This window comes from Melospiza georgiana, chromosome 18 (assembly GCF_028018845.1).
Source record: "Melospiza georgiana isolate bMelGeo1 chromosome 18, bMelGeo1.pri, whole genome shotgun sequence".
NCBI lineage: Eukaryota > Metazoa > Chordata > Aves > Passeriformes > Passerellidae > Melospiza > Melospiza georgiana.
In genome coordinates this window covers 6,297,379-6,312,598 of record NC_080447.1, presented here as the reverse complement: position 1 = coordinate 6,312,598, position 15,220 = coordinate 6,297,379, and positions in this window count along the sequence as shown.

Below are 15,220 nucleotides of genomic sequence, written 5' to 3'. Positions count from 1 at the left end.
TCACTCGGCGCGGAGGAGAGAGGCAGATCCAGGAGGCTCGACCCAGCTCGGGATAATCCAGGCGCGGCGCCCCCTCCCCGGGGGCAGCGCCGCTCCGGGGCCCCGCTCCGGCCGCCGCGCACCGCCGGGGGGGCCGCCGCCGCCGCCGCGCTCGCCGCCCAACTTTCTTGCCGCGGAACGAGCGAGACAATCCCTGGGCAGCCCCCGCCGCCGCCCGCCGCCGCCGCCGCCGCCGCCCGCCGCCGCCGCCGACCCCTCCTCGCCGGGCGCCGCCGGCGGCTCGCAGCCCCCCGCCGGCGCGGCGCGGCGCCCCCGCCGCCGCCGCCCGCTGCCGGATGGCGCTCGCCCGCCCGCCCCAGCCCGGCCGCCCGCGGCGCGGAGCAGCCCCGGCCCCCAGAAGCCGCTCAGTCGGCGCTGCCCGGATGCCGCCCCATTCTCCCCGAGCTGGGACGCGGCGCTAGCACCGCCCGGCCGGCCGCGCATGAGCAGGGCTGCCAGCTGCGCGTCATTCCCCGGCGCAGGCCCGGCCGTGCCCCCGGCCCCCCCCCTTCCTCCTCCTCCTTCCCGCCCCGCCGCCGCCTCGCCTCCCCTCAGCGCGGGCCGGGGGCGCCGGCGCCCGCCCCAACCCCCGGGAAAAGTTTCCCCCGGCCCGGCTCCCGCCCCGCGGCCCCGGGACACGGAGGGGGCAGCGCCGCGGGCCGGGACAGGGATGGAGGGGCGAGCCGAGGGCATGGAGGGGAGCCGGGGACGGGGTCTAGCTGAGGCGAGCGGTGGGAGCGGGGCTGAGCTGCGGGATGGGCTGGGGTCAAACGATGAGCCCAGGGCCGAGGAGTGAGCTGGAGGTCAGAGGGTGAGCCTGGGACAGGGAACGAGCTGCAGGAGGAGTTGGGGATTGAACGCTGAACCGAGGGTCAGGCTTGGGGGTTCAGGACAACTTGGGGAACACGGGAAGAGCTGAGAGAGAGGGAGAGAGCAGAGGGATCAGCTAGGGAACCGTCTGCGTGTCAAGGGACAAGTTGGGAAATGAGCTGGTGATGGGGGTGCAGGACACGGGAGCTGGACATCAGAGCTAGGTGGGACACGGAGCAGTGTAAGGGAACTGAGGGTTAAGGCTCATGGAGATGGAGACAGGAGACACTGTCCATTAGCCCCTGCTCCATTCATCTTGTTGGGGTTTTTTTCGGGCTCTGCAATGCGGGAGGGGGCTGTTTCCTTTATTGATTCCCTGCAGTTTCAGGCCCTCTCCTCTCTCCAGCATTTCCTGGCCAAAGGCTTGGTGCTCAGGCATTCCCTTGGGACAGGGACTGCCTTGGTGGCCGACTGCGCAGCTGTGCAGTGCCCGGTGCCAAGGCCAACCCTGAGGAAGGTGTGCCTGGATCAGGGCTCCTGCACTGGGCCGTCCTACATATCACAGTGGTAGCAGGACTTAATCCTCCTGTTATCATCTTTTATTGCACAAAGTTAAGAGATTGCAGCATGCTACCATCACTTCTGGGTACTCTTCCTTGTGTAGGGCTGGCTTTGCTCCATTGGACTCAATCGCCGTAATTCCTTACTTCAGCTGCTTTCACCTTCCCTGGGGGGTGGCTGTTGGAAAGATGTTGTGAAATAAAGACTAAAGAAATCCATTGAGATTCATGTATAAGGGAAAAAAACCCATGAAGGAAATTCAGAGTTAGTGGGAGCCATGGATATAAGGAAGCAAAAAGAATCTCCTGCTATCTGCTCCCGCTGTGTTCCAGCTCAGCCATCACCTGGGATGGTGGTTTCCTCAGGCTGGTGTCCCCAGAAGTGGCAGGCTGGCAGCTGAGTGTCCAACACACTCATTAAAGGTTTCTGTGTGGGCACTTCAATGCCCATTTCCCCACTATTTCCTTATGTTCTTGATCCAATTGTAACAACAGAGCAGTCAAAAATTAACCCCCTTCCACCTGGCCCAAACAGGCTCTTTGAGAAGGGTTTCTGGTGTCTGGCAACAGCGTTGCCCTACCTTACTTAGACAAGTGCTAAAACGAATATCATCCTCTTAAAATGTAGCATAGAAACGTCATTTAAATTTAAGCCATTTAAAACCAAAGGTAGAAATCCCATGTGTAGTGCAAAGCCTCTTAATGCAAATAGTCAGTCATGCATTGCATGCCTCAATCACACTCATATCGGTGTCATTTGTGTCCTAATAAAATCCTATAATCTTTTGCGTGCCAATTAAAGAAGGAAGATAGCTAAATCTAGCTGCTTCCTCGGGTAATTACAGGCTAGTGGGGAGCCAGACAGTTATCTGCCCTGCCTTTTGCAGGACTGTGGATTTCCAAAGGGTATTTCCTCTCCTGTTTCATTAAGTGACTGCATTTTTTTAAATGTGTGGTATTTGAAAGGCACAACCAAGATCCCGGAGATGGGATGGGATGTTAATTAAAGGTCTCAGTTTAGATACACCTAGTTTAACAATGGATTGGGTTTAACAACTGCATTTGCTTTGCCAGTATTTTAAGGGACACTTTCTAGAAACAAGGATTTGCACTGACTTCACAAAGTTATTTTTACACTGGTGAGCCTGTCCTTATATTTACAAGGTAATTCCTATGTTGTTTATAAGTACATCATAAGGGTAAGTCATTAAAAAGATAAACTGGGGCATTTTTAACAGTTCCTCTTGCTAGGACTCATCTCACTCCCATTGTGCTATAGGCCCTCCATCATTAATATGCATTTCTAGTTGCCTTTTTTTCATTCACTTCCAAATTTGCTGACCAACAAGGACAGTGGAAATTGCCTGTAAAGTTTCTCTCTTTATTTCCTGTCGGCAGGGTCATCAAGATTCTCATCCCATGTTTACATACAGGAGTTTAATGTCACTGGGAGCATAAACCAAAGGTGCCTTCTGGGGAAAGTTGTGAATACCATTATTTTTTTCAATTAACTCCACAAATTCAGCAGCACTATGATTGCCCATAACATGAGTTATTCTCATTTTTGTATATATATTTTTTCTTGTCGAAAGATGCAGCACAAGGGTCATCCAAAGGAATTAACAAAATCAAGCAGTCCACATGGGAAAGGATGCCTCTGCTTGAAACAGCATCTCTGAATCAATCATGCCTTTCCTTCCACCACGGCAATTTCGTGTTTTCAATAGAAGGCAGACCTACAGTGGTTTTGTTTCCCCCCAGCATCAAATGGCATTCTGTACAATGATATTCATCATGTTATAACTCTAGGTGAATGATAATGGATCAGAGGGAATGAAAACAGATGGATGTTAAAACAGACAATTCCCTGCCACAAACCTGGGAGCCCTCCACTGCTGCCTAGTCCATTCATTCAGTGGATAATTGTATTAGACATTCCAACAATAGAGAGGCCTTCTTCATTAATCCTGAATTTACTGAAAAGAAGCTTTGCAGACTATAGCCCTTTCGGTGCTTAGACAACATCAGGCAAAATTTACCACAGGCTTAAATGTCTAAAACTCAACTGGATAGAAACTAGCACAGAAAATTCCAAAAGCAAGAGAGATGGGTGAGAGAGGCCAGGGCACAGGACAACCCAGGAGCGGCACTGCAGGTAGGCAGGGGACGCGAACAGAGCTGCAGCTCAGGTGATGCCAAGGAAATTTATTGAAAAGCTTTCCTGTGGCTGGAGTGCAGGCACAGCTGCACTGACCAACACTGGACATGGGTTTGAGCTGATTGTCCCTCCCCAGGCTCCAGCTCGCCACATGAGCCAGTGAATGCCAATCCCTGCCATGTGATGGGGCACCACCGTTCTGTAACCCTGTGTGCATCAGGTGACTGGGGCTAAGCAATACAGATCAGGTCTCTTACCAGCTGTCCTGTGAGTCAGACCTTGATTACAATATTGGCATTAACATTTTAATCACATGCATGCTGCTGCGGATTTTAATGACAAACGTGCTATGCCTTTGCCTTTTGAGGATCAGAAATTGGACCCTGGTTCGTAGCTGGAGTGAGTGTGGCATCAGAGCAGCAGCAGCCACGACAGTAAACGTGGCTTTGCTCTTGCCACCAGCCCGCCCCTGGACATTAACCCTGCTGGCACTGAGCACCTCGCTGGAACGGGGACTTTGTTCTCAATTACTCTGTTCCTGTGTCTGGGGCAGTGCTGGAAGTTATGAAGAAGGAGAAAGGCGGTGCTTTTGTATCCTCTGTAGCCTGAGGCAATGTGAAAATCCACCCAATCACAGTGTAACTATCATTTTCGATTCACAGGTACTTTAATCAGGGCAGAATAATCCAGAGATATTTCCTTCTTCCAGTGGAGCTGGGAGCAGGGCTGCTACTACACTTTTTCTGCCCAGTGCCATCAGAGTGAGGTGGAGAAAATTCAATGCAAATGAGAATCATGCCCCAAATCTGTGTTGTTCCTCTCACCCAAAACACGCTCCACAATCTGTTGTAAATGCTGCAAGCTGAGCCTGCGAGGCTTTGCTTTGTTAAAGACTGTCATGTCCAAGGTGGAAGGACAACCAAAAGGTCACAATAAATAAACTGAATACAAAATTGCTTAAGGCAATAAAAGGAGACCACAGACTTTCATTACAGCTCTGACATGCACCAGGAGACACTTCAGGATGTTAAATAAGCTGGGGTTTGTGTCGATGGGCTTAGTTGTTTTCTGTTGTTTCTTTCCCTGCTACACCAATACTTTGCCAAAACAATCAGGCCTTAACTGCTTGGTATCCCTTTCACAAACACGGGCTGCCTCTATCACTTGCTTCATCATGGTCATTTGCACTGAAAATACATAATCACTGTCAGAGTACAAAGAATCATTACGAATAATTAGTTACTTCCAATATGGCAAGTCAGTCTCATAAATCTTGAATATTTGGCTTTGGTTTTGGAAAGAGATTCCTTAATGGCTACACTTGTGAGACTCGGTTAATTGATATAAAATTGTATTCAAAATTAAATTTGTTTCAACAGATCTAAATCACCCCAATAAATCAGCTTCAGCCTATCTGCTCTAAGGGTTCAAGTACAATTTCTTTTTTTTTTTTTTTTTTTTTTTTTTGCCTTTGGGAGAAACTGTGAGCTTGCAATCAATGCTTAAAGAGCTGCATCTGACCCTCCCCTCGTTGACTAATTGCTTCCATATGCTGACACGAGGTGATTTTGCTGGTCTGAGGAGTCATAAAGGAGGGGGTGGAGGGTGCAGCCCCTCTGCCCAGCCCAGCCCTCCTGCCAGGCTGGGGTGTGGGGAGCAGGGGCTCCTGGCCCAGTTCACCCTGGGTGTGAGGAAGGAATTGTCTGCCTTTGTTCTGGGTGGGCAAAGGAGAGGGAATTTTAATAAGAAAGAGAAGCAGTTCAAGTCTATCTGTAATAGTCAGATATTGAGGATTTATGCTATTACAGGTAATAGCAGTGTGAATGGTAGCTCTTATGATGCTTTTTTTCCTTCTTCAGAGAAACTGTCTTTTTCATCTGATATCATGGGTGAAAGAAGGTGAGAGTTAATAACAATAGCTTAATTTTACTTGACTGTATATACTCTATTTAGCTCCTGAAATTGTTTCAGGACAGGATGTTATTATCTTTATCCTTGCTTTAAACCACAGAAAGGGAGCTCGAGAGACAAAAGCCCAGTGTTCCTCTCCCATAACGTCTTTAGTGGGCTGTATTCCTCACCTATGCAGCAGTGAGCCCAAACTCTCTCTGTGATCCTGTGTGGTAAAAATCTGTTGGAAGAATTCCTCATTTGCATCCTGTCTGCATTTGCTGTCTGTTATCTTAAGTATCTCTCTAATTTTTTTTTCCTCTCCTCCAGAGATTCTTTTGTACCTACTTCATCTCAGTAAAGCTTTCCCCACCCCTCTCACAGCTGTATTTCTGCCTGGCTGCCCTCCCTGGGAAGGGGAAGCTCCATGGCTGGGATTTCCATGGCATGGGCAGCTCTGGGGAGGCTCTGAGCTCCTCTTGCCTCACCTGGGAAAAGCCTGCAGAGCACCCTCCTTGCTGTCAGGCCCTGCTAATGCTGTGTCTTGCTTGGCTAGGGATGCCTAAATCCTGTTGGGCTCAGTCATCTATTTAATGATGCTTTTGCTCGCCTTTAAAATGTTGTGAGTGCACAGCCACTGTCCTCACTGCTTGCTGTGTCCTGGTGCAGGGTGTTTAGGGGTGAGTAAAAATCACAATCTTTTCAGTTTTATTGGGTGCAAGTGTTAAAAATTTTCCTTGGGTAGAAGTTGCTTCTGTTTCCAAGCGTCTCATACGTTGTGCTCAATTTATTCTTACATTTGTTAAAGCAATGTGTTTCATTTTAATCCCTCAGTGCATATTATTAATCAGCTAATGCTTCAAAGAAAAAAAAATTAAAAATTTGCAAATGAACAGGAAAGAACCCTCACCCACCCACTTTGGGAAACCAGAAGGTTAAGACTGTAAGTATGGTTTTGTGTCCTAAGCCTGGAAAGTGAGGGGAAAGCCAGTAACAACTGATTCAGAGAAGGTATATTTGGCAGTCTGTGACTTGCAGACCTCTCCTAATAAAGGCTGGCAGTGTGTGCAAATGGAGCTTAACACATGGTCATGATAAACAGGTGCTGAGACATTTCTGCAGCATTTCTTCCACTAATATTTTGTTTCTTTAAAGCAATCGTCAGGAAGCTGTGTCATCTTAATTACAGAATCTGGGAGTGAGCTATTGACTAGTAGCTGTGTAACTTGTTAATAAAGGCTTCCCTGCAGTGGGATTTTGGCTGTCTGTGCACCAGCAGCAGGCTAAGCACTGAGGGAGGCTGGCAAAATCACAATGATGCATAATTTACACTGGGTCAAGTTACTGTTCATGGCAAGCAGATGAGCTGGACAAGTGTTAAACAGGGCTTCACCTTCACTGCTGTCCATGCCTATGAGGGGAAATTTATTCCCGGAATGGATGAGGCTTAACTAATTACTGCACAGTTGTATCTCCTGGTGTCTTTGGGTCACCTGACCAACTTTGCACAAACCAAATCAGAAGTGGGCTCAAAGAGAGAAGAATATAATAGTCATAAGGATTGGCTTGACTGCCTGGAATCATTTTGCAAAGAGAAAGGTAGAACTGGAAGTTAGATGAAAGGAAAACAGGAAAGATGGGAATGGCTCTGTTAGCGTGAGTGTGTAATAAGGACTGAATTATTCTGAACACAGAGAATTTTTACATGCACCTTATACTATTGCTAATCTTTTGTTGTCTTTCTTCTGATTTGCTGATTTAATTTCACTTCTGCAAATGAAGCAAGGAGCCTCAATTTATTGAGGGGGCTGTGAGGGCCTTTGGAAGGGAATGTATTGAATTTCAGAAAGCATTTTCCAAGAAGGTAGCCTGCCACAGTCTTGTGCTGTAGGACTTCCTTTGGAAGCATATATTTCTCCCCCATAAGTCTTTTGAACAGTTTAATACCACACATGTTTCAAGAGAATGAAATCAATAACAATCTGTACCTTTCTAACCTGAAATGCAAGCTCTGCACGGCAGGAGATCAAGCTATGCAATTAACTGTTGTCCTTTCAAAAGAATTCTGACAGATATTTATAGTTTACTGTATTCCATTTTCCTGCCATTGGAATATAACAGTACAACTGAATGCAGCTGACTGGAACTATGAAATAATTATAGCAATAACTATTTCCTTCTCTACTGGGGAAATCTTGTAAAGTGCTGCATGTGGGAACTGCTGATGTTCTTGCCCCTCAAAATCCGGTCCTTACCTTTAGTTTATTGTGCATCCCTGGCTAAGTCACCCAAGAGAGAGTTTTTGTTCCATTACCTTCAGCTTTTTCTAAAGTCATGTTCTGAATCTCACGTTCATCTTGATGTGGAATGAATCAACGCTGTAGAAATAAATGCACTTTAAAAAGCTTTCTATATTTGTGCATGGACAGTGTATGAAGTAGAAAGACCTCTCTGTAGTAAAATAAGTCATATCTTTGTGTGGGAGTTTGGAGCAGTCTATTAAGAGGAAACTATGCAATATTACCAGAAGTGAATAGATTGGCATTTGACTGCTAAGCACTTTGCAAATTTTGATATAAAGGCACTTATTTTATACCCTGAGCTGTCACTGTAACTTATGTGCTCGTGCTGGTGACTTAGGAGCATAATGACAGGCCATTGTTACTGAGCTAATTAGTTTTAAGCAATCTTTCCTAACAGTATGCTTGAGGATGACATTCATTTGCTGCAAACTTATGAAACATTGATGCATCAGGAAAATAGTGATGCTGGATCTTTGTGGTACCTCTCTTGCTGGCTCAGTATAAGTGTCTTACCAGGGGACAGTTTGCTGTGTTGGACACTTTAGATGGCTCTTGCCACTAGTAATACCCTCAGCTATTTAGCTAAAGGCTGTAAACTTCCAGCTTTAGGGCTGTAAACCTGCAGAGGAGCACTGCAGCTTCCAGCATATGGTGGGATTTAATCGTTGCTTTGCCACATGGCCATTTTCTGTCACTCTGGTTGAATGTCTGCAGATGCTTCCCAGGACTTTGCAAACCAGGATCAGATAGATCTGGTGCTTTGGGGAGCAGTGTGGAAGGGGATTGTGGTGTCATTTAAAAAACCCAGGAGTTCAGAGTAGGACAAGTAGAAGTGGAAAAGTGTCGTCAAAGAAAGTATTGGAATTATTTCCTAACGATCTTTACTAAGGTATAGTAAAGAAAAAGTGTCCAGATGCCCTCCACCTCTACCCATGTGGACTGGGCATGAAGTTAACCCCTCCTTCCAACATGAAAAGAATGAGAATAGGGAAGAGAAACTGTTCTCACTTTATTCTCACAGGTGGCACCGACAGCTTGTGGCTGTTGAGTAATACTGTATTGTGCAGCTGCCTTAGAAACTGGTGGTACTGAGTCATTCCCAGGTAATCATTTTGTTTTGGAGTCCCCCCCCAACTTATATTAAGACTGGGTGGATAAGTGGTGGTACTGTAACATGAGGATAAATTCAACATCAGCCTCTCCCAAGTTTGCATTTTCTGGAGCTGTTATAAATGTGAAGTCCACTAGAAGGAAAGAAGTGAAGGAAATGGAGAACATCCTCTAAATTAACCAGATCTGGGAGCTCCCCATGTTTTTCCATAAGGGGCTCTGGAATGCAGCTGCCTGACCCTCTGGTGTAGTAAAACCTGAGTCTGTGTGACTCAGCTCCTGGCAGTTTGTGCACAGAGGGCAGATTTGGGGTTTCTGCACAGGGAGCTGGTGTGTGTGTGCAGATCAATACCAGAGCTGAGAACTCTCCTCCTGAGAGGCCTGTAACAAACAGTACATTATTTATGTGCTCCTCTCCTCTTTCCTGTGCATTATGTAAACACTAATCAAGGTGAAATTGGACTTGGTTTATTTTCGCTATATCCAAGCAGAAATCATTCTAATGGTCTTCTAGAGGGGTCCTGAGCTTTTCTAAGTCTTGGGCTTGGGTTTTCTAAGGCATGGGCTTCAGGCAGAGCCCCTGTGTAGGCTCATAGCTGACTGTTGGAATCCCAAGAGCTGGTGCTCTGTTGTTCCCAAGCCTTGCCCTCTCCTTTGCCTACAACAGGAATGTGAAAAAGACCATGTCCTGTCCAGTCACTGCCCTCTGACCACAGCTGATGGTACTCATTCTGATAAGCTTTTATTCCATTTATCCAGCATTTTGTTAGCTTTACATCTTCTACCCCACATCCCTGAGTTTTTCACTTTGTGTTTATGACTCTCTCAGTGAGTTTTTTTTTTCCCCCAGTTCTGCTGGGAGCAGGGGATTTCTCTGGGAATGTTTCACAGCTTTCAATTTGTTTTGTGGTTTCAGCAGTCTGGTGTTGGTTGTTCGTGTTTACTTACTTACAGCACTGCTGTGTTTTTTCACCTGTCTGTAGATCTGGGAAAAAAAAGGTGCTTTGCTGGCAGTGCTGCCAACCAAAGTCTCTTGTTCTTGTGTGGTGAGAGCTGGGGCACTGCAAGGCTGCCACGATGTGCATGGGTGTGCCTGCTGAGCAGGGCAGCTATTAGTTCTGTGCATGATGATGGTTTCTGTGATGTGCATGACTTTCTCTGTTGGGAAATGAACTGTGAACACCTACTCATTTTTCATGGGCCAAATTGCAGTGCTGTTTCTGCTCTCTGAATTGCCTACACCTCAAAAAAGAACGTCCCTAGGATCCTTTAGTGCAATAGTAATGAAATAGCTGGGGCTGAGCAGCTCTCCTGTTAGCAGGAGCCACCTCTATAAATTTAGCCATTTGCTTTCTGCCTGGCAGACTTCTGATGCACTTGATGTACTTCTTCACCCTTTTATTTTTTTTACACTCGAGGTAGTCTTTGTGTGCTTGTTGCTCAAGCTTTAACTGTGATTAAACCAAAGGAAGAGATTTTGGAGTCAGTGAAATTTTGCTTAGATTTCTGTCACTCTGAAAAGCTCAAAGGCAGCAGCTTGGAGAAAGCAAATTAAAGTAGACATTACTATTTTTTCTTGAGGGAAGGGGAAAAACATTACCAGTAGCATTGTTGCTAAAATAAATAATACAAATTTAGACCTTGGAAACAAAGGAGCACAACTGTCAAAGAATTCATTCCCAAGTTGGAATTCCTATGCTTCCACACTTACATCTTTGGATGATCATTAAATTCTGTTTGTGCTTTCTAGTCTAAGAGTTCCCCAGTGGTATTTAACAGCTCAAATATTTGTGCATGAGGGTTTTTTAAATTTCCTTCTCCTCTAGTTTTGAGGTTATTACTGATTTGGTCTAGTAGAAAAAAAAAAAATGCTTAGTGGAGCTTTTGACTCTTGAGGTAGCAGGACATGGCCAGTAATAAAGTTGTAGTGGAGCAGAGCCCAGAAATGGAGGAGACAGGGCCCTTGATGAAATGGGAGCTGTGGGGTCTGTCTCATCAAGCAACTGTCAGAGCTGCCTTCCACCTCCAGGCTGACCATGGGGAATTCATGCCAGTGCGTTGCCCAGGGAATCAGGTGTGTGTCTGCATACAAAGATGGCTTCAGTCTCTCTCTGATTTTCCTAATGTTACATCTCAGCCTGTGTGTATACACAGCTGTGTTTTGTTGACTTCAGAAAATAAAAATCCATTTTTCCTCAGCATTCTGAGGTTTGGCCACTGTGGTCAAAACTGTGAAATGTTTTCCTTAAAATCAAGCTTTCCAATGCAGCAGGACAGAAAGAATACTGCCAGACAGTCAATTTGAGCTTCAGAGCTGTGCAGGTACTTAGAAGTGCAATCCATCAGGTGCTCTGATCTACAAGTCTGGCTGAAATCTTGCAGCCGTCAGCATGACATTGCTCCCAGTCACATCAAGTGTGACGAATTGCTAATAGATGTTTTGAAAGGAGAACTTAAATTAGCTTCCCAAAATTCACCTCAAGAATACAGGGTCTGTCTGCAGCTTGGATGTTAAGGTATGATTTTAGCCTATTTTAAAAAGTCACTAACAGCAGTGTTTGGTTTTTTATTCCCCCCTCACAGCTGCCATTTTAACTCGTGTTTAGCTGGCTGTTAAACAATCCCGTGTTCTGCTAGAGCACACAAACTGTGCTGGCAGGTGACTAAGATCAGAAGGAAAACTAGATACGTTTCTTTCTTCTTGGTGGCTGTGGCTTTCAGAGCAGAGGCAGGCGTGTGAAGCATGTAATGTGGGTGCTGTAGGATGTGTGTAGGTCTCACGTCAGCTCCCATTAACTCTGCTTGTACACAGAGTTCAAAGTAAACTGCCACGTGATCAGCAGCATGAACGCCAGCATTTGGTCATCCTGAGCAGAGAAAAAGAGCTTGTTCTGGCTCTGGACTCCTCCTGAGAGGGCAGAGGATGTTCATAATGTGCTTCCTCATAGCAGACAGGATTTGAGTCGGCATCTGCTGAGGGCAGAGTTCTTCACTGAGGCAAAGTTGCTCAGCTTTATGCTGGGAAGCTGCCCCTGAAAACTAAACGGGGATGGAAAGGGTGATCATCCAAAAAGTAGAATGAATGTGGGAAAGCAAATTTCCAGAGAGAGTGGGTGTAGGGATTTAGCTGTGCTGCTGCTAATGGGTTACTCATGGCCCAGACTTGTGTTCCAAGCAAGGGTGCCCAAAAGTCCGAGTGTCCATTACATGTCAGTCATTTCCTTGCCTCAGTTGTTTTTTCCCTTCATTTGGATTGCCAGTTCAGCAGGGGACAGTAGGACAGAGTGCTGGAACTCATTTTTAAGTACCTGTTTTATGCTTTGCGAGAGCAGCTGGAGAGAAGGGATAAATTACTATAAATTGCCAGTCTATGCAAAAAGGTGTTTGCATAAATTATTGGAGAGCCCACTTGAACTTGTTGAGCAGTGCTCCCACCAGCATTAAGAGGTCACTTAACCCTCTGTGCAGCCCTGCAGCAGAGCCCAGTCATGCCTTGCAGAATTCAATGAGTTCCACCATTTTTCTTCTGAGCATTGCCCAGAACTGATGCAAAGTGACATCTGACAGCACAGGCAAAGCAGTGACAATGCTCTGAGACACTAATAATAGCTGTAGAGCTAGAGCAGTTTCCCTCTATCCTTATTTTTTATTAGATTCTCCCCCCTTTGGTGAGGAAATGTTGTCATCCCTGGCACAGTTTATCCTTGGAAACCACCTTTGCTGAGCCATTTAATCACAAGACTGGCTGCACAGTGGAGTCAATGTGCTAGGAATGCTCCCACCATAATCTCTTTAAAGAACAGCTGATACCTCATTGAGAACTTTGGAAAAAAACCCCCACATTCCTCTTGGGTGATCCTTGCCAGAAGTGAGGAGCAGTGAGGGGTGCTGGGGGAGAGGCTGAATCATCCCTGGAACAGCGTGGCAGCAAACACCCCTAGAAAAGCAGGCTGCAAATCCTCCTGTGCAGGCTCCTTCTCTTCCCCCCTCCATTTCCTTTGTTACTAAGGAGATTTACATTGAAACAAGCTCTGCAGGAATCCTCAGGTTCCTTGCAAGGAGATCTTAATATTGCTACTCATTTATAATTAGTAAAAGAGAGAGGATATTAGAAAGGCTTCCTGTGAGGGATTCTTGGGGCCAAGTTAGAGTAAAAAAGGAAAAATTATGAGTAGCCCTCAAAACCTCAATTGTGTGGCTGTGGTCAATTTGATGGGAACCCAAAGGCAATCCCAGGGGCAGAGCAGTAATGTGAGTTGCTGCACTAGGACAGAAGTAGATCAATCTTTGTTGTTGTTTTTGTATTTTTGTTTCATGATCTCCTGCTGCAGTTGTTTGTTCCTTGCACTCTTGCCTATTTCTGAAGGTTATTTATCTTCTTATCTATTTATCTGTTATTTATCTTTTGTTTAACTGTTGGAGTCAATGCTCTTAAAGGCCTTTTCCAACCTAAACAGTTCTGTGATTTTATGATATCACCCTGCTGTACCCAAGTCAGCTGCAAGGCTGCAAAGAGCAAATGAGGTTCCAGGATGCCTGGATTTATTCAGAGTCAGGTGTTTTTAACCAGTGCTCCACGGATAGGGAAGACAAGGGGCACTGATTTTATTTTTTTTTGAGTGTTGGAGTTAGAGGAAGGAATGGATGCCTAAGGAAGAGTTTAGGTGCCGAAATCCTAAGGGATAATCCTGACTGCTTCCACCTACTTCTGTAGGCAGCTGAGTATCACCACCAGGAGGGTTCCTTAGGTACTTAGAGCTCTCCTCTGCATGCCCAGCATTATCAAAGTCTTGTTGATGCTGCCCTGCTCCAATCTGATCTCCCTCCCAAGCCTGGCAAGATTAACAGGCTGGGCTTTCTCCTGCCTCCTGAGCTGTGCTGGTGGCACAGGCAGGGCACACACAGCTGCTAGGGACATTCCAGAGCAGGGGGAGAGGCTGGGGCATCCTGCTGCTGATGGAAAATAGCACTGAATATTAAATGGCAAACAAGGAGTTGTTGTGGGGGTTTGTCCAGTCCTGTGCTCCTCTGCTGCAGCACTCTTGGCAGACTTTGCATTTTTGCTTTGCAGGAGTCTCATCTCCCTCATCTTCCTGACATCCCTGTTGTCATTTCCCTCTACCTCTGACATCTTCATGCATCTCTGCCATGTTCCTGTTGTCTTCCCAGAGCTCCTACACTCAGCTGTGTCATAGCTTCTGCTTTCTCCTGTGTCCTCTGGTTGTTGCTGGGAGGGATAAAACCCAATGGCTTGAGGGTGGGCTGTTGGAGCAGTGTCTGTGCTGGGCAATGTGATATCCTGTGTGTGTTAGAGAAGTTCTACATGCAAGGCAGTGCTGAGCAGTTTTCCAGTGCCATCTGTCTGAGTCCACGTGGCCATGGGAGGTCTGGAGTTTCTTTAAAACTAAAGCAGTCTAAAGTGATTTTGATGCAAGGCAGAAATTGGCAGAATTTAGTCCATACGGTGGGCAACATGGAAGATGCTTTGAGAATGGAATTGTTGGAGATTTTTCAGTGTGAAGGTGAATGGAAAGAAAGCACGGAGAAGGGAGGACTTGGTAGGATCCTGTAAAAGAGCAGCTGAAATCTTAGAATGATAGTTTCCTCCCACCTCAGCCCCCATCTCATCTGCTGGTGTCTCAGTGTGCATTCAGCAAGCTAACAGCACCAGGTCCTCTTTCACCTTGGCAGCACCACTGGTGATAGATACTACTATCCACCTCTATGGTTACTGATTCTTTTTGCCAAGTGTTCCACACCAGTATTTTTTTCCCATGTTGATTATGCAGAATCTTCTGACCTTTAGAAATATGGCACTTCTGAGTGCTGCAGTGGAAACCAGCCTTTCCCTTTACATCTCTCCTCAACTCCCTGAGCATTGCTCTAAAACACACTACTTTTATTTTCCTTTTCCCCTTCCAATATATTATATTCTTGTAGACTTAACCCTCAGGAAATCAACATCTGGTAGCAATTATTATTCTTAAGCTGAGGTGGCTGAATCTCCCGCCTTACAGCAGTGAAGGTCTAGAATTCCTTTAGCATGGGAAGTCCATCAGCAAGGGCAGAAGCTTTCTGTGAGATGAGGACATTGGCACACTTCCCAGCACCTGTTGGTAGCACAAAGGGGTATGTTACAGGCTGGGCTGTACAGTCCCAGGGTAAAGAAACACCGTGAGGCCATTAAACACCCACTCTAAATTGCACCTTTGATCAAATTCCTCACCAAAGGCAGCATTGCTGTGCAGCCCTGTGTTCCTGCTTTGCAGATTACATCCCCAGATGTACAGCTCTCAGGAGACCAGAGGGGAAGGAATGTCATGCACACAACAGAGCTGGAAAAACCTTCT